The 15,673-nt window shown below is 41.4% G+C and overlaps 1 protein-coding gene across 1 annotated transcript in view; it reads right to left on the bottom strand.

The window, feature by feature from the left end:
* LOC133563538 (reelin-like) overlaps nt 1-15,673 on the bottom strand; it is a 311,302-nt gene that overhangs the window by 208,881 nt on the left and 86,748 nt on the right. The window lies entirely within an intron of this gene.

Here is a 15,673-nt window from a genome sequence, read left to right on the forward strand (position 1 = left end):
CTGACGTTACAATAATGATCTTATTGACACTAGAACTACCACGGAGGGGTCAATTGACCTTTTTACCTAAAAGACCCACAAGAGGGTCATTTGATCCTTTGGACCCCCTGCGGACACTCCTTTTGTTGTGGAAGTGTGGCTGTTAGCAGCTCACAGCTGTCACTTGAGTCACAGAGTCGCTTGAGCCAGTGTGGGGAAGGGGACCCCAAGGCAAGCTTTTAGTATTGAGGTAGGTTATGCGTGTTTTTGCATGTGTGTGTGTGTGTGTGTGTGTGTGTGTGTGTGTGTGTGTGTGCGTGTGTGTGTGCCCATATGGTGGATTTATAAACATATGGTGGATTTTTATGCAGTGAATCATCAGGATCAACGAGAATTTGGGATCAAAACTCTAAACATTTATTGTTAAAAAAATACAAAACAAAACATATTTACAATGAATGCAAAAGCAACTGTTTTCCCAGTTTTCGCGTGGAAGGTTGTTGCAGAAGTAACTTATTTTTGTGTGCCAAAAATAGAAGAAAAAATAAATTACAAAGAAAAAAAGCATATTTACAAAGAATGCAAATGAGTGAAATACTAACAATTCTGGCACTGCCATTGCTCCTTTCGGCATTTCCCACACGTGTATTTGTAGCATTTTCTAATGAGTGCACATATGATTGTGCAGCTGGCGTTACATTATCATGTCACACAATCTTCATGCCGCAGAGGGCAGAGGCGATACAGTGCTTGATTCATCGATGGCTGTGCAGACATTTGTAGAGCTTCCATAATTTATCGTGACTAAATGGCTTTCTAGTGTCAGCTGGAAGACATCTGCTTCGTGCAGCAGCTACATTGCTGCAGTCAATAATTCATTAAACTATCTTGCGTAAGGACACACACTTTTGGGAATTCATCAAATAGCTACGATACTTAACATTTGTAGAACGGTGTGCACACACCGAAGACAGTTAAAACAAAGTGTGTATTAGGGTTGTCCCCATATCGATATTTTGGTACTGGTACCAACATTTTTTTGGATACTTTCCTAAATAAAGGGAGACCACAAAAAATTGCAATATTGTCTTCATTTAAACAAAAAATCTTCAGGTACATTAAACATATGTTTCTTATTGCAATTTAGTCCTTCAAATAAAATAGTGAACATACTAGATCAGTGATTCTCAACCTTTTTTCAGTGATGTACCCCCTGTGAACATGTTTTTAATTCAAGTACCCCCTAATCAGAGCAAAGCATTTTTGGTTGAAAAAAAGAGATAAAGAAGTAAAATACAGCACTATGTCATCAGTTTCTGATTTATTAAATTGTATAACAGCGCAAAATATTGCTCATTTGTAGTGGTCTTTCTTCAAATATTTGGAAAAAAAGATATAAAATAAGTAAAAACTTGTTGAAAGTGATTCAATTCTAAATGCAGATTTCTCCACATAGAAGGAATCATCAACTTAAAGTGCCCTCTTTGGGGATTGTAATAGAGATCCATCTGGATTCATCAACTTCCTTCTAAACATTTCTTCACAAAAAAATAAATCTTTAACATCAATATTTATGGAACATGTCCACAAAAATAATAGCTGTCAAAACTAAATATTGCATTGTTGCATTTCTTTTCACAGTTTATGAACTTACATATTTTGTTGAAGTATTATTCAATAAATATATTTATAAAGGATTTTTGAATTGTTGCTATTTTTAGAATATTTAAAAACAATCTCACGTACCCCTTGGCATACCTTCAAGTACCCCTAGGGGTACACGTACCCAAATTTGAGAACCACTGTACTAGACAACTTGTCTTTTAGTAGTAAGTAAACAAACAAAGGCTCCTAACTAGTCTGCTGACATATGCAATAACATATTTTGTCATTTATACACATATTATTTTGTCAAGCTTTAAAAAATTAATGATTAATCTACTTGTTCATTTACTGTTAATATCTGCTTATTTTCTCTTTTAACCTGTTCTATCTACACTTATGCTATTAAAATGTAATAATCACTTATTCTTCTGTTTGGATACTTTACATTAGTTTTGGATGATACCACAAATTGAGGTATCGATCCGATACCAAGTAGTTACAGGATCATACATTGGTCATAACTTAAGTCCTCATGTGTCCAGGAACGTGTAAAAATATGAAATTTTTGAAAAGGGGAAAAAAACATTTAGTGTTGATAAAAAATGTAAATGTAATCATAGTAGTATCGACTACATAGATACACCCTTGTACTTTGTATCATTACAGTGGATGTCAGGTGTAGATCCACCCATGGTGTTTGTTTCCATTGTGACGCAGGTGAGTTATAGTATCTTCCTACAGTGTGTAGTGAAGCATGTTTAGCTATTCCTCGTCCTGCAGGGATGATACTTGTAAGAAACTTACTTTATTTGTCGCCATGGAGACGAGGATTAGTGATTTAGAAGTAGCTAGAGCAGCTGTTACATATACTGTAATATTGTACATGGTAATTGTTGTATATTGAATATATTTTATAAAATATAATATATTATAATATATAAGTAGGTGGCGACTTGTCCAGGGTGTACGCCGCCTTCCGCCCGAATACTAGTGCACCCCCCACGACCCCAAAAGGGACAAGCAGGTAGAAAATGGATGAATAGAAGTATATATCATATACTGTAAATATAATATGTAAATATTACATATATGTTATATTTTATATTGCTACTATGGTACATTTTTAGTCTACTTTATACCTGCATTATTTGTAACTGAGCTACTGTTTGGAACAATTTTCCTCGTGGATCATTAAGGTTTGTCTAAGTCTAAAACACTGGACATTAGCCGCTAGCTACAGGAGCTTGCCGTGTATTAAAGCAGTGGTCCCCAACAACCAGGCCGCGGCCCGGTACTGGTCCACGGACCGATTGGTACCGGGCCGCACAAAAAATTAAACAAACAAAAAAATATATATATTTTTTAAATTATTAAATCAACATACAAAACACAATATATACATTATATATCAATATAGATCAATACAATCTGCAGGCATACAGTCCGTAAGCACATATGATTGTATTTCTTAATGAAAAAAAAAACAAAAAAAAACTGTGACAAATTTTCAAGCGTTGACCGGTCCGCAGCTACAAAAAGGTTGGGGACCACTGTCTTAAAGCACATCTTCCTAAGAGCGTTTCAGTGTAATAACTTCAGCTTTATCTTTAGTTTTTGAGCAAAAATGCACCCATTCTCCCTTTTCTGTCTACACACTGTGTCTGCTTGTAAGTACTCTGGGATTGTGCACTGCTGAACATCCTCCTCTGCTCGTAAAACCAGCTTTGTCATGACATGACAACGCTCTGTCATGCCCAAGTGTTACTTTTTATTGGCGGTATAGTACCGAATATGATTCATTAGTATCGCGTTACCAAAGTAAAAGCGGTATACCCTACATCCCTAATGTGTAACATTACATTTAGGAAGATAAAGCTGATCGTCCAATTGCAGCAGTCGGTGGTGAACAGGACACACTGTAAACAATCCTTGTAATGAAACGATTAATAACGCTGAAGCTGTAATATCCCCTGAATCATTCTGTAAATCATTATGCAAAAATGGTGTGTGCCCCTCCCAAACAAATGACTTCAGGAGAAATAATTCCACCCGTTAAAACTGTAATAATGTTGACCGCATAGTTTAGGGGCATAAATAATGCAATGCTGACAGCACTATAAATGTTCCAATTGCTCTCAGCCAGCTGTGTGTGTGTTTATGCATGCAAGACTTGTATTCAGTGCAATAGTTGACCAAGTCAACTTTTCTGTGTAAAGTAAAGACCCTTGAGCTTGTAAACCAGGGGTAGGGAACCTATGGCTCGCGAGCCAGATGTGGCTCTTTTGATGACTGCATCTGGCTCTCGGATAAATCTGAGCTGACATTGCTTAACACGATAAGTAATGAAAAATTCCACTTGTAGTCATTGTGTTAAAAATAACATTCAAAATATAAAACATTCAGATGCATTTTTATGTTCAAGAAGTTGCGTTAATGGTAATAAGTCATTTATTTATCATTGGTTAGTGTTGGGCTTGCCCTCCTGGGGGTTCTTCAGACCACCAAGCACCGACATGAGAGCCTGTTTTAGGGTTAAAATATTGTTGTTTTTTTTTCAATTAGTCTCTCAGTTGCTTTCCAGCAATTGTGTTTTTCTCTTTAGTCCTCATTCGCCCTCTGGCTCCAGCCCCAACCCTGTCTCTTTTCCTGGCTGCTGCTTATAACAGAGCAACAGTTGATTAGATAACAAGGCCCAGGAGGGCTATCTACGCACCTGTCGCTGATTTCGAGGCCGGTCCTGGCAACATCCTGCTTTTCTGCAGGCCCGCAGGCCACGCCCCCTCCACAGTTAGCTTCAGAATAACAATGTTATTACAAAGAATAAGAGACCTATTATACTCTGGAAATGTTGGTCTTACTTAAAAATGCACGCATTTTGTTGTGTTCAGTGTCATAAAAAAAAATTATATGGCTCTTAGGGAAATACATTTTAAAATATTTGGCTTCTAGGCTCTCTCAGCCAAAAAGGTTCCCGACCCCTGTTGTAAACCTTTAACATTTTTTCTGCACCAGCGTTGTGCACATGGTTTGATTATTATTCGGCCTATTGCTGTATTTTTTGAACATATATTCCAAAAGAATATACAGTTCAGGCCAAAAGTTTGGACACACTTTCTCATTCAATGTGTTTTATTTTATTTTCATGACTATTTACATTGTAGATTGTCACATCTAAACTATGAATGAACGCATGTGGAGTTATGTACTTAACCAAAAAAGGTGAAATAACTGAAAACATGTTTTATATTGTAGTTTCTTCAAAATAGCCACCCTTTGCTCTGATTACTGCTTTGCACACTCTTGGCATTCTCTCCATGAGATTCATAGGTGTGCTTAGAGCTCATCAAGAGAATGCCAAGAGTGTGCAAAGCAGTAATCAGATTAGAGAACCAAGTGTTTTCTGCGGTGGTTCTTGGTGAAAAAAAGTTTGAGAAACGCAGATGTAGATCATTTGTATTCGATACGCTTTGGTATAAATTTTGTTTAAATTTTGCTTAGCAATCACTTTTAAACCTACTTCCTGTGTATAAAAGGTGTTTATTTCTGGAGGCGTTAGCAGAGTGCAAATGAAACCACGCCACACTCGCTCCAAAAGTATCATAACTGATCTTTGGAAAATATAAACTGTTTAAATATATAATTTTCAGATAAATTTTGCAGCAATGTTTTTTTTCCCCTTGCGAGGTCGTAAATAAACTTCATAAACAGTATATAGATTCCCTCGGTCACAGCATTAGGTACACCTACTTTATATGTACATTATATATATACATACATATGAACATATATTATTAACATGGACGCCCCTGCTTATTTCAACAAGACAATGCCAAGCCACGTGTTAGAACACCAAAAAGGGGAAAAGAGTGTGGGTACTAGACTGGCTTGCCTGTAGTCCAGACCTGTCTCCCATTGAAAATGTGTGACACATTATAAAGCCTAAAATGAACAACTTAAGCTGTACATCAAGCAAGAATGGGAAAAATGTGTCTCCTCGGTTCCCAAATGTGTTGTTAAAAGGAAAGGCCAAGTAACACAGTGGTAAAAATGCCCATGCCAACTATTTTGCAATGTGTTGCTGCCATTAAATTCTAAGTTAATGATTATTTGGAAAAAAAAAAATAGTTTCTCAGTTGGAACATTAAATATCTTGTGTTTTCAGTCCATTCAATTGATAAGTTGAAAAGGATTTGAAATCATTGTATTCTCTTTTTATTTACGAATTAAACATTGTGTTTTGGGTTCTGTAAGTGAGTAAGAGAATAAGAGATGAAATAATGTTCTAAAACAGGAATAAAAGCGACATGGATTTCTATTTCCCATGAGAAGCTCATGCATATGGCCATGAAAAATACAGCATGTCTTAAAAGTCAGTGTTGTTAAAAGGAAAGGCCATGTAACACACTGGTAACTGTTTTGCAATGTGTTGCTGCCATTAAATTCCAAGTTAATGATTATTAGCAAATAATCGCCAAATACATGCACCTGGGGATAGGCCCCTCCCACCTCCAAAGACATGCACCTGGGGATAGGCCCCTCCCACCTCCAAAGACATGCACCTGGGGATAGGCCCCTCCCACCTCCAAAGGCATGCACCTGGGGATAGGCCCCTCCCACCTCCAAAGACATGCACCTGGGGATAGGCCCCTCCCACCTCCAAAGGCATGCACCTGGGGATAGGCCCCTCCCACCTCCAAAGACATGCACCTGGGGATAGGCCCCTCCCACCTCCAAAGACATGCACCTGGGGATAGGCCCCTCCCACCTCCAAAGGCATGCACCTGGGGATAGGTTGATTGGCAACACTAAATGGTCCCTAGTGTGTGAATGTTGTCTTTATCTGTGTTGGCCCTGTGATGAGCAGGTGACTTGTCCAGGGTGTATACCGCCTTCCGCCCGACTTTTAATATGTATTTCTGTGAGAGCCATATCATATTTTTTAACAGTAAACATAACTAAAAGTGTGATTTTAAAGTAAGACCAACATTTTTAGAGTGTAATAAGTATCTTCTTCTTTTTAATAACATTGTTATTCTGAAGCCAACCAATAATATATAAAATACTTCTAACCGTTAATGCGACTTCTTGAACAGGTGGGGTAGAACATGGATGGATGGATGGATTAAATGCATGAGAACCTTTTATATTTCAAACATGCTTTTTTAACACTTTGATTACCAGCGGAATTATTCATTACTAATCATGTTAAGCAATGTCAGCTAAGATTTATTTGAGAGCCTCATCAAAAGAGCCACAGGTTCCCTACCGCTGCCCTAAAGGATATGCGGTAGGAAATGGATGGATGGTTGGATGATTATAAGCAAAAAAGGATGACGTTTCTCAGATTGAACATTAAAAAAACTTTACTGGTTTTAAATTATAATTTTGTTGTGTTTCTCGACATCAGTCTGTGATTAAACATAGAGGTTGATTCTCAAGGCACGCATTCATTGCCGACGTTGCATCCATCGTCCTCCCACTTTTTTACAATACACACTCCCAGATAATAAATGTGGCAATGCTTCCGAGGAGCATGAATATGACAAGCTTGTGAACGTATGGGAAGCTGTCAACACGGAGGCAGAATGCTTCCCAGTACATTTATGTTGACAAAAATGATACATCACACAAGGCCTGGCAGCTCCAGTAGTGACCCCCCCAACCCCCACCCCCAATACGCTTTTGTGCAGATGAATGAGCCCAAATGATGTGTTTGTGTTGCTTTGTGTGTTGTGCTGCATTCATTCCTTTGCGCCCTCAGCTGCACAGTCCAAGGAGCGTGAACTTCATTCTGCGTCGCCATTGGCTGGGAAGGGCATCCATCTTAGTTTCTACCGTGGCGAGAGCTTGGCGATGGCGAGGCCATGGCATGGGGGGGGGTTGGCCCATCGTTGCCAGGAAGAAGCTGTGCGGTAATGTGGGTGTTGAATGATGCCCATGGTCAGTGAGTAAGTGGGGGTTGTGGGAACATTCGAGTGGTTGTTGGGGGTTGGGGGGCATAGAAAGGAACATATGGAGCTGCAAAAGTGCCTCAGTGTGTGTACATGTTATTTGTAGGTATTTTAAAATGTATTTCCTTGCAATGAAATTCAACTTGCAGCAAGGTTCTAGGTGTGGAGTTTGCATGTTCTCCAGTAGGGTTGTACAGTGTACTGGTACTAGTAAAGTACCGTCATACTAATGAATCATATTCGGTACTATACAGCCTCTAAAAAGTGGGGATGCACCGATTAATCGGTAACCGAATATATTCGGCCGAATATGGCAAAAAAAGCCACATTCGGCCTTCGTTGGATTGAGTTAAAAACAAGGCCGAATAGTGGTGTGTGATGCAATTTTTTGACATTCACAAGCACCTACACACAAAAGAGCGACACACACCAGAAAACCAAGACCAGAGGTGAGTAGTAACGCGCTACATTTACTCCGTTACATCTACTTGAGTAACTTTCGGGATAAATTGTACTTCTAAGAGTAGTTTTTATGCAACATACTTTTACTTTTACTTGAGTATATTTATAGAGAAGGAACGCTACTTTTACTCCGCTCCATTTATCTCCAATCAGGTCGCTACTCGCTACTTTTTTTTTTATCGATCTGTTAATGCACGCTTTGTTCGTTTTGATTTTGCCAGACACGCATTCAAAGTAGGAACTACGCATGCTTGCGTTTCACCAATCACATGCAGTCACTGGTGACGTTTGACGCCATTTCACCAATCAAACAGAGCCAGGCGGTCACGTGACCGTCACACGTAGACCCGACATGTTGAAAAACTTATTGGGGTGTTACCATTTAGTGGTCAACTGTACGGAATATGTACTGTACTGTGCAATCTACTAATACAAGTTTCAATCAATCAATCAAAAGAGTAAAGGAAAAAAGACACTTTTTATTTCAACCGTACTTCCCGCCAAAAGCCTAAAGAATGATCGCACAGTTCCTGTCTTCACAATAAAAGTGCCGCTCCATCGCGCCTGCGCTAACAAAATAAAAGTCTCCGAAAGCCAGTGCAAACAAGCGAGCAAGCTACGGAGTTTGCCGCCAATGTATTTCTTGTAAAGTGTATAAAAACGAATATGGAAGCTGGACAAATAAGATGCCAAAAATCAACGACTTTCATGTGGTATTAGACAGGAAGGAGGAACTTTTTTTCTCCTCCATTTGAAAACCGGGACGTTATCAGCACTATACTGTCTGATTCCAATCAATGCAAGTCATCAGAATCAGGTAACTTATTTAACTTATATTCTTGTCTTCATTAAAGATATGAATCTATATGTTAAACATGCATGTATATTCATTAAAACGCCTTTAACATGTCAACAAAAACCGCAAAGTAAATAAATATAAATTATATACTGTATATATAAATGTATGATATGTGTGTGTGTGTGTATATATATATGAGGTAGATCACCTCGACTTGGTCATTTATTAAGTAATTGATAAATGTTGAAAAACTTATTGGGGTGTTACCATTTAGTGGTCAATTGTACGGAATATGTACTGTACTGTGCAATCTAATAATACAAGTTTCAATCAATCAATCAATGCCTACTGAGCCTATGGTGCTGTTAAGTTATTGTGGCTCAATTTGCCTTATTTTTTTTATTTTTTTTTAATGTATTATTATTTAATATATATTATTGTTTTAGTTTCTTAAGAGATAGTCCTGGCTCTGAATTTGCTCATTGCTATTTTTATGTTTTTGTGCATTATTTGTTGCTGGAATCATTAAAGGAACAGGTTACTCATCAGTTACTCAGTACTTGAGTAGTTTTTTCACAACATACTTTTTACTTTTACTCAAGTAAATATTTGGGTGACTACTCCTTACTTTTACTTGAGTACTAAATCTCTAAAGTAACAGTACTCTTACTTGAGTACAATTTCTGGCTACTCTACCCACCTCTGGCCAAGACTGTACAGATCAACTCCTCGCCGCTCTGTGGCGTCTTACTAGCATTAATGGAGTAAAAGAAAGCCAATAAATATTCACTACCAATGCACTAATGTGTCAACTATTATTCTTTGGAGTGGCACACCCTGCTTGATGGATGAGACTTTTACCTTAGCGTGCGGCAATGCCATCTATCTGAAAGGCACACCCAGACACATGCAAATATAATAAAACAGAATGTGAACATGAGAGAAAGAGAGCAGGTGCTAAAACGTGCTGCCGCCATAGCTCAATGAACTGTGAGAGAGTCCATCATGGCTGTGCTACACTTTGGAAAAACAATACAGCAAAGCAAGGATGTAAAACCTAAATCAATCTCAGTGTAAAGGGCTGATGTAATAAAGGTTTGCGCGTATTAAAAAGTGCAAACTTGATAGCACACGCAAAGCTGATCTACTAAACTGGCTTGCAGAAGATTGCATATTTTAAAGGGGTCATATTATAGTTGTTTATGATATATTATTATTCATTTAAAACATTTCCCTATGGCAGACCTGGTTAAATGAAGGTCCGTTAGGCTTTTCAATCTGGCCTGCCGGACATTTCCAAATTATTTATTGAGATCTTCAATCAATCAATCAATCAATCAATCAATGTTTATTTATATAGCCCTAAATCACAAGTGTCTCAAAGGACTGCACAAGCCACAAAGACATCCTCGGTTCATAGCTCACAAAAAGGCAAGGAAAAAATCACAACCCAGTGGGACGTCAATGTGGATGACTATGAGAAACCTTGGAGAGGACCGCAAGATGTGGGTGACCCCTCACCCCCTAGGGGAGACTGGATGCAATGGACGTCGAGTGGGTCTAACATAATATTGTGAAAGTCCAGTCCATAGTGGAGCTAACATAATAGTGAGGATGACATATTAAAACTAAATGAGTGAGGGACATCTTGAAGATGGAAAGTGTAGCTGCCGATATGACGTCCACTGATGATTTCTAATCACCGTAAGTCTTGAACTATACAAAGTAGAGATGTCCAATAATGGCTTTTTTGCCGATATCCCAATATTATTTAACTCTTAATTACCGATACCGATATCAACCGATAAGATATATACAGTGGTGGATTTAACACATTATTCTTCCTAATTTTGTTGTGATGCCCCGCTGGATGCATTAATCAATCCAACAAGGTTTTCCGAAATAAATCAACTCAAGTTATGGAAAAAAAATGCAAAGATGGCACTGCTATATTTATTATTGAAGTCACAAAGTGCATTATTTTATCATGCCTCAAAACAGCATCTTGGAATTTGGGACATGCTCTCCCTGAGAGAGCATGAGGAGGTTGAGGTGGGCAGGGTTAAAATGGGGGGCGGGGGGGGGGCAGAGGGTAGCGGGGGTGTATATTGAAGCGTCCTGGAAGAGTTAGTGCCGCAAAGGGTTCGGGGTATTTGTTCTGTTGTGTTTATGTTGTATTACGGTGCGGATGTTCTCCCGAAATGTTTGTCATTCTTGTTTGGTGTGAGTTCACAGCGTGGCGCATATTTGTAATATTTGGAGGGCGGTATGGCGTAGTGGGTAGAGCGGCCGTGCCAGAAACCTGAGGGTTGCAGGTCCGCTTCCCACCTATGGACATCAAAGTCGCTGCCGTTGTGTCCTTGGGCAGGACACTTCACCCTTTGCCCCCGGTGCCGCTCACACCGGTGAATGAATGATGAATGAATGTTTGGTGGTGGTCGGAGGGGCCGTAGGCGCAAACTGGCAGCCATGCTTCCGTCAGTCTAGCCCAGGGCAGCTGTGGCTACAGATGTAGCTTACCACCACCAGGTGTGAATGAATGATGGCTTCCCACTTCTCTGTGAGCGCTTTGAGTATCTAACAATAGAAAAGCGCTATATAAATCTAATCCATTATTACTATTATTATTATTATTGTAACAGAGTTAAAGTTGTACATACGGCCACCCTCAGTGTGACCTGTATGGCTGTTGACCAAGTATACATGCATTCACTTGTGTGTGTGAAAAGCTGTAGATATGTGATTGGGCCGGCACGCAAAGTCAGTGCCTTTAAGGTTAATTGGTGCTCTGTAATTCTCCCTATGTCCGTGTACAACTCCGTACAGCGGCGTTTTAAAAAGTCATACATTTTACTTTTTGAAACAGATACAAATCATTTCTGTAATTACATTCAAAAGCATTTATCGGCCGATGATATCGTCAGTCAGATATTGTCGGACGTCTCTAACACAAAGTATTTCCCGAGGGCAGCAGTTATATCAATCAATCAATCAATGTTTACTTAAAAAAACCCTAAATCACTAGTGTCTCAAACGCCTGCACAAACCACAACACGAACCACTACGACATCCTCGGTAGGCCCACATAAGGGCAAGGAAAACTCACACCCAGTGGGACGTCGGTGACAATGATGACTATGAGAACCTTGGAGAGGAGGAAAGCAATGGATGTCGAGCGGGTCTAACATGATACTGTGAAAGTTCAATCCACAATGGATCCAACACAGTCGCGAGAGTCCAGTCCAAAGCGGATCCAACACAGCAGCGAGAGTCCCGTTCACAGCGGAGCCAGCAGGAAAACATTCCAAGCGGAGGCGGATCAGCAGCGCAGAGATGTATGTCCCCAGCCGATACACAGGCAAGCAGTGCATGGCCACCGGATCGGACTGGACCCCCTCCACAAGGGAGGGGGGGACATAGGAGAAAAAGAAAAGAAACGGCAGATCAACTGGTCTAAAATGGGAGTCTATTTAAAGGCTAGAGTATACAAATGAGTTTTAAGGTGAGACTTAAATGCTTCTACTCAGGTGGCATCTCGAACTTTTACCGGGAGGGCATTCCAGAGTACTGGAGCCCGAAATGAAAACGCTCTATAGCCCGCAGACTTTTTTTGGGCTTTGGGAATCACTAATAAGCCAGAGTCCTTTGAACGCAGATTTCTTGCCGGGACATATGGTACAATACAATCGGCAAGATAGGATGGAGCTAGACCGTGTAGTATTTTATATGTAAGTAGTAAAACCTTAAAGTCCCTTATGATGTTTTGGGCCTTTTTGAGGCACCTGGCACTGTACAGTTCATCTCGGGAGGGGAGAGAGCAGCCAGTGATCTTCATGGCAGTTTTTAAGACCCTCTGAAGTGCGACCCTCTCTGCCGCCGTGCAGCTGGCATGTCACTCTAACATGCACAAGGTCATGTTGGAGTGACATGGCAAGGTTGGTTTAGAGATGGAGGAGAATCTAGCCAACTGTGAGCCCGAGGAGAAGCTGGGTGGCAAAGTCACTAAGTTCCCATTGCCCCTTGTAGTCCTTCAGCGCCAACATTTCCTTCACCCCGGACCACCGCATGACTTCACGTCCGTCAGTGGCAGCCAGGAGCTCTGTGTGGATGTGTGTCACCCTGGCTTGGCAGGCTCGCGTGGCAACAGCTTCACCGCCAGGCTAATTTGATTTTTAATGCGACGCGACTCTTCGAGTAATAAGTGTGCCGGGGATTGATTAATCTGATTTGACTCGTGCTAATTCGTAGCGCTCGCGCCCCTGCCTGGCATAAAGTAAACAAACTGGTGAGGCCGCCCTCTCGCGGGCTGAGTCCTGACACACACGATGAGAATGAAGCAGACCCGCAGCGACAGGTGGGAAGTCTGCAAGTGTGTGTTTGATTGTAAATATGGACACCGTGGCTGCTTGGAGGCAGTAGACTAATTACGACCACAGCCTGGCTCCATAGTAAAGACTATTTTTACTGGCAAAATATGGGTCACATTGAATAAGTTTAACTTGTACATGAGGCAGGAAGTACTCTGCTTCTTCTCTGAGGCTTTTAAAAAGATGGACACATCCAATCCCTGCGGGGGCAAGGAATGCTGCACAAGCGCCGCACACATCCTCCTCGTCTCGCAGAGTCGGGGGCACTTCAACCGTTGCAACACTCCCTGCGAGGCAACTTTAAATATGAATAGAGCTCAGAGGCTGGAGAAGGCTTTGTAAAAAAATAAAAAATCACTTTTCCTGCGTTTGCACAGCCGGCCCACAGCTGCCCACTCACTTTGCAAGGTGCGTGTGGAGGTACGGAACATGACGCCACAAAGGGACACTTCAAAGTCAGCTCGCCCTTTGTGCTGAACTGATGCAAGCCCGCCGGTGTGCACGGAAATATGCCGAGACCCGAGTTTCTTTCAAGAGCCAAAATGCCATCTATATTTCTAAAGCTCGCGCTTTCTGGCATGGAAGGAATTTCTCAGCTTTGCAGAAAATAACTGCTGGAGAGAGGCAGACCACACATTGGATAAACGACACACGCCTAAATGAAAGCGCATAATAAAGCAAATGGACATTTTACACACACACACACACACACACACACACACACACACACACACACACACACACACACACACACACACACACACACACACACACACACACACACACACACACACACACACACACACACAAACACACAAACCCTCCATTTTCTACTGCTTGTCCCGTTCAGGGTTGCGGGGGCTGCTGGAGCCTATCTCAGCTGCATTCGCGAGGAAGGCCCCGTACACCCTGGACAAGTCACCACCTCATCACAGGGCCAACACAGATAGACAGACAACATTCACACACTAGGGACCATTTAGTGTTGCCAATCAACCTATCCCCAGGTGTATGTTTTTGGAGGTGGGAGGGGCCTATCTCCAGGTGCATGTCTTTGGAGGTGGGAGGGGCCTATCCCCAGGTGCATGTCTTTGGAGGTGGGAGGGGCCTATCCCCAGGTGCATGTCTTTGGAGGTGGGAGGGGCTTATCCCCAGGTGCATGTCTTTGCAGGTGGGAGGGACCTATCCCCAGGTGCATGTCTTTGGAGGTGGGAGGGGCCTATCCCCAGGTGCATGTCTTTGGCGGTGGGAGGGAGCCGGAGTACCCGGAGGGAACCCACGCAGTCACGGGAAGAACATGCAAACTCCACACAGAAAGGATCGAACCCCGAACCTTCGTATTGTGAGGCAGACGCACTAACCCCTCTTCCACAACCATATTTAAAGAACAGTCTTGTGCTCAATGACAATATTATTATTTCACAAAAAAAAAAAAAAAATTAAATAAAACATATCTCAAAAAGGTAATGGAAACAAGTATAAACTTTTAAGCATACCGTATTTCCTTGAATTGCCGCGGGGCATATAATATGCGCCTGCCGTAAATTACGGCCGGGTCAAACTCGCTTTGAAAAATAATTAGCGCATATTTAGTATTCCCGCCTGGTCAAACTCGTGATGTCACGAGTGACACTTCCCCTGTCATCATTTTCAAAATGGAGGCTGATTTCAATACCGGTAATTTGAAATCGCATAAAGGGAAGAGGATTAAGAGTTATTCAGTAGGACTTAAGGTCCAAGCTTACATCACACTCAAATTTTTACTGCATGCCTTTGGTAAGTGCCCGAGTGAGGAGAGGTTTTAAAATAATTAGCGCATGCTTACTTTTACCGCATGCCTTTGGTAAGCGCAGGAGTGAGTAAAGGTTTTAAATTAATTAGCGCCCTGGCAGAAATTCAAGGAAATACGGTAGTTAACTTGAATTAACGTCCAGTTTCCTCTGATCCACATAACTGGATTTGCCCAGAACAATGTGCTCACAATCAATATATCAACCTAAGTAAGTCCGAAAAATGACAAGGAAGTGTTTGAACTGTAGAACAATTCCTAAGTTTCATTCCTTCAAGTTGTAGAATTGCCTAGTGAACCAGTAAGTGTCTAGCAGCGGAAGGTGAAGGTGCAGCTCCGCCATCACCCGGGGTCTGGGCATCACTAATGCACTGGTCTGGTCTGTGCTCTTGATATAGCTTGAATTAATAATGGAGGCTGTTCTCGGAATTCTTTGAAGGCAGCTCCGCTTTCCACTTGCAAGCACGGGAGCTTAGCACACATGGACGGACTTGACTTGTGACGCATCATCACGCCAGCGTCCTTGGGACTCTGAGAGGAGCCAAATGCTTCGCCACCTGTTGTCATGGTGGAGGAGACCGACTGGCAAAGATATACAAGGAGCCCATCTCGCCTCCAAGTTTGTGCCTCCCAGAGCACAAATAACCCTGGTCCTGACAACTCATTTCATCTTCTGCACTAATGAATCCATCACCAGGCGCCTTCGGGTGTCCCAGCCTTG

This window comes from Nerophis ophidion, linkage group LG12 (assembly GCF_033978795.1).
Source record: "Nerophis ophidion isolate RoL-2023_Sa linkage group LG12, RoL_Noph_v1.0, whole genome shotgun sequence".
NCBI classification, from domain to species: Eukaryota; Metazoa; Chordata; class Actinopteri; order Syngnathiformes; family Syngnathidae; genus Nerophis; species Nerophis ophidion.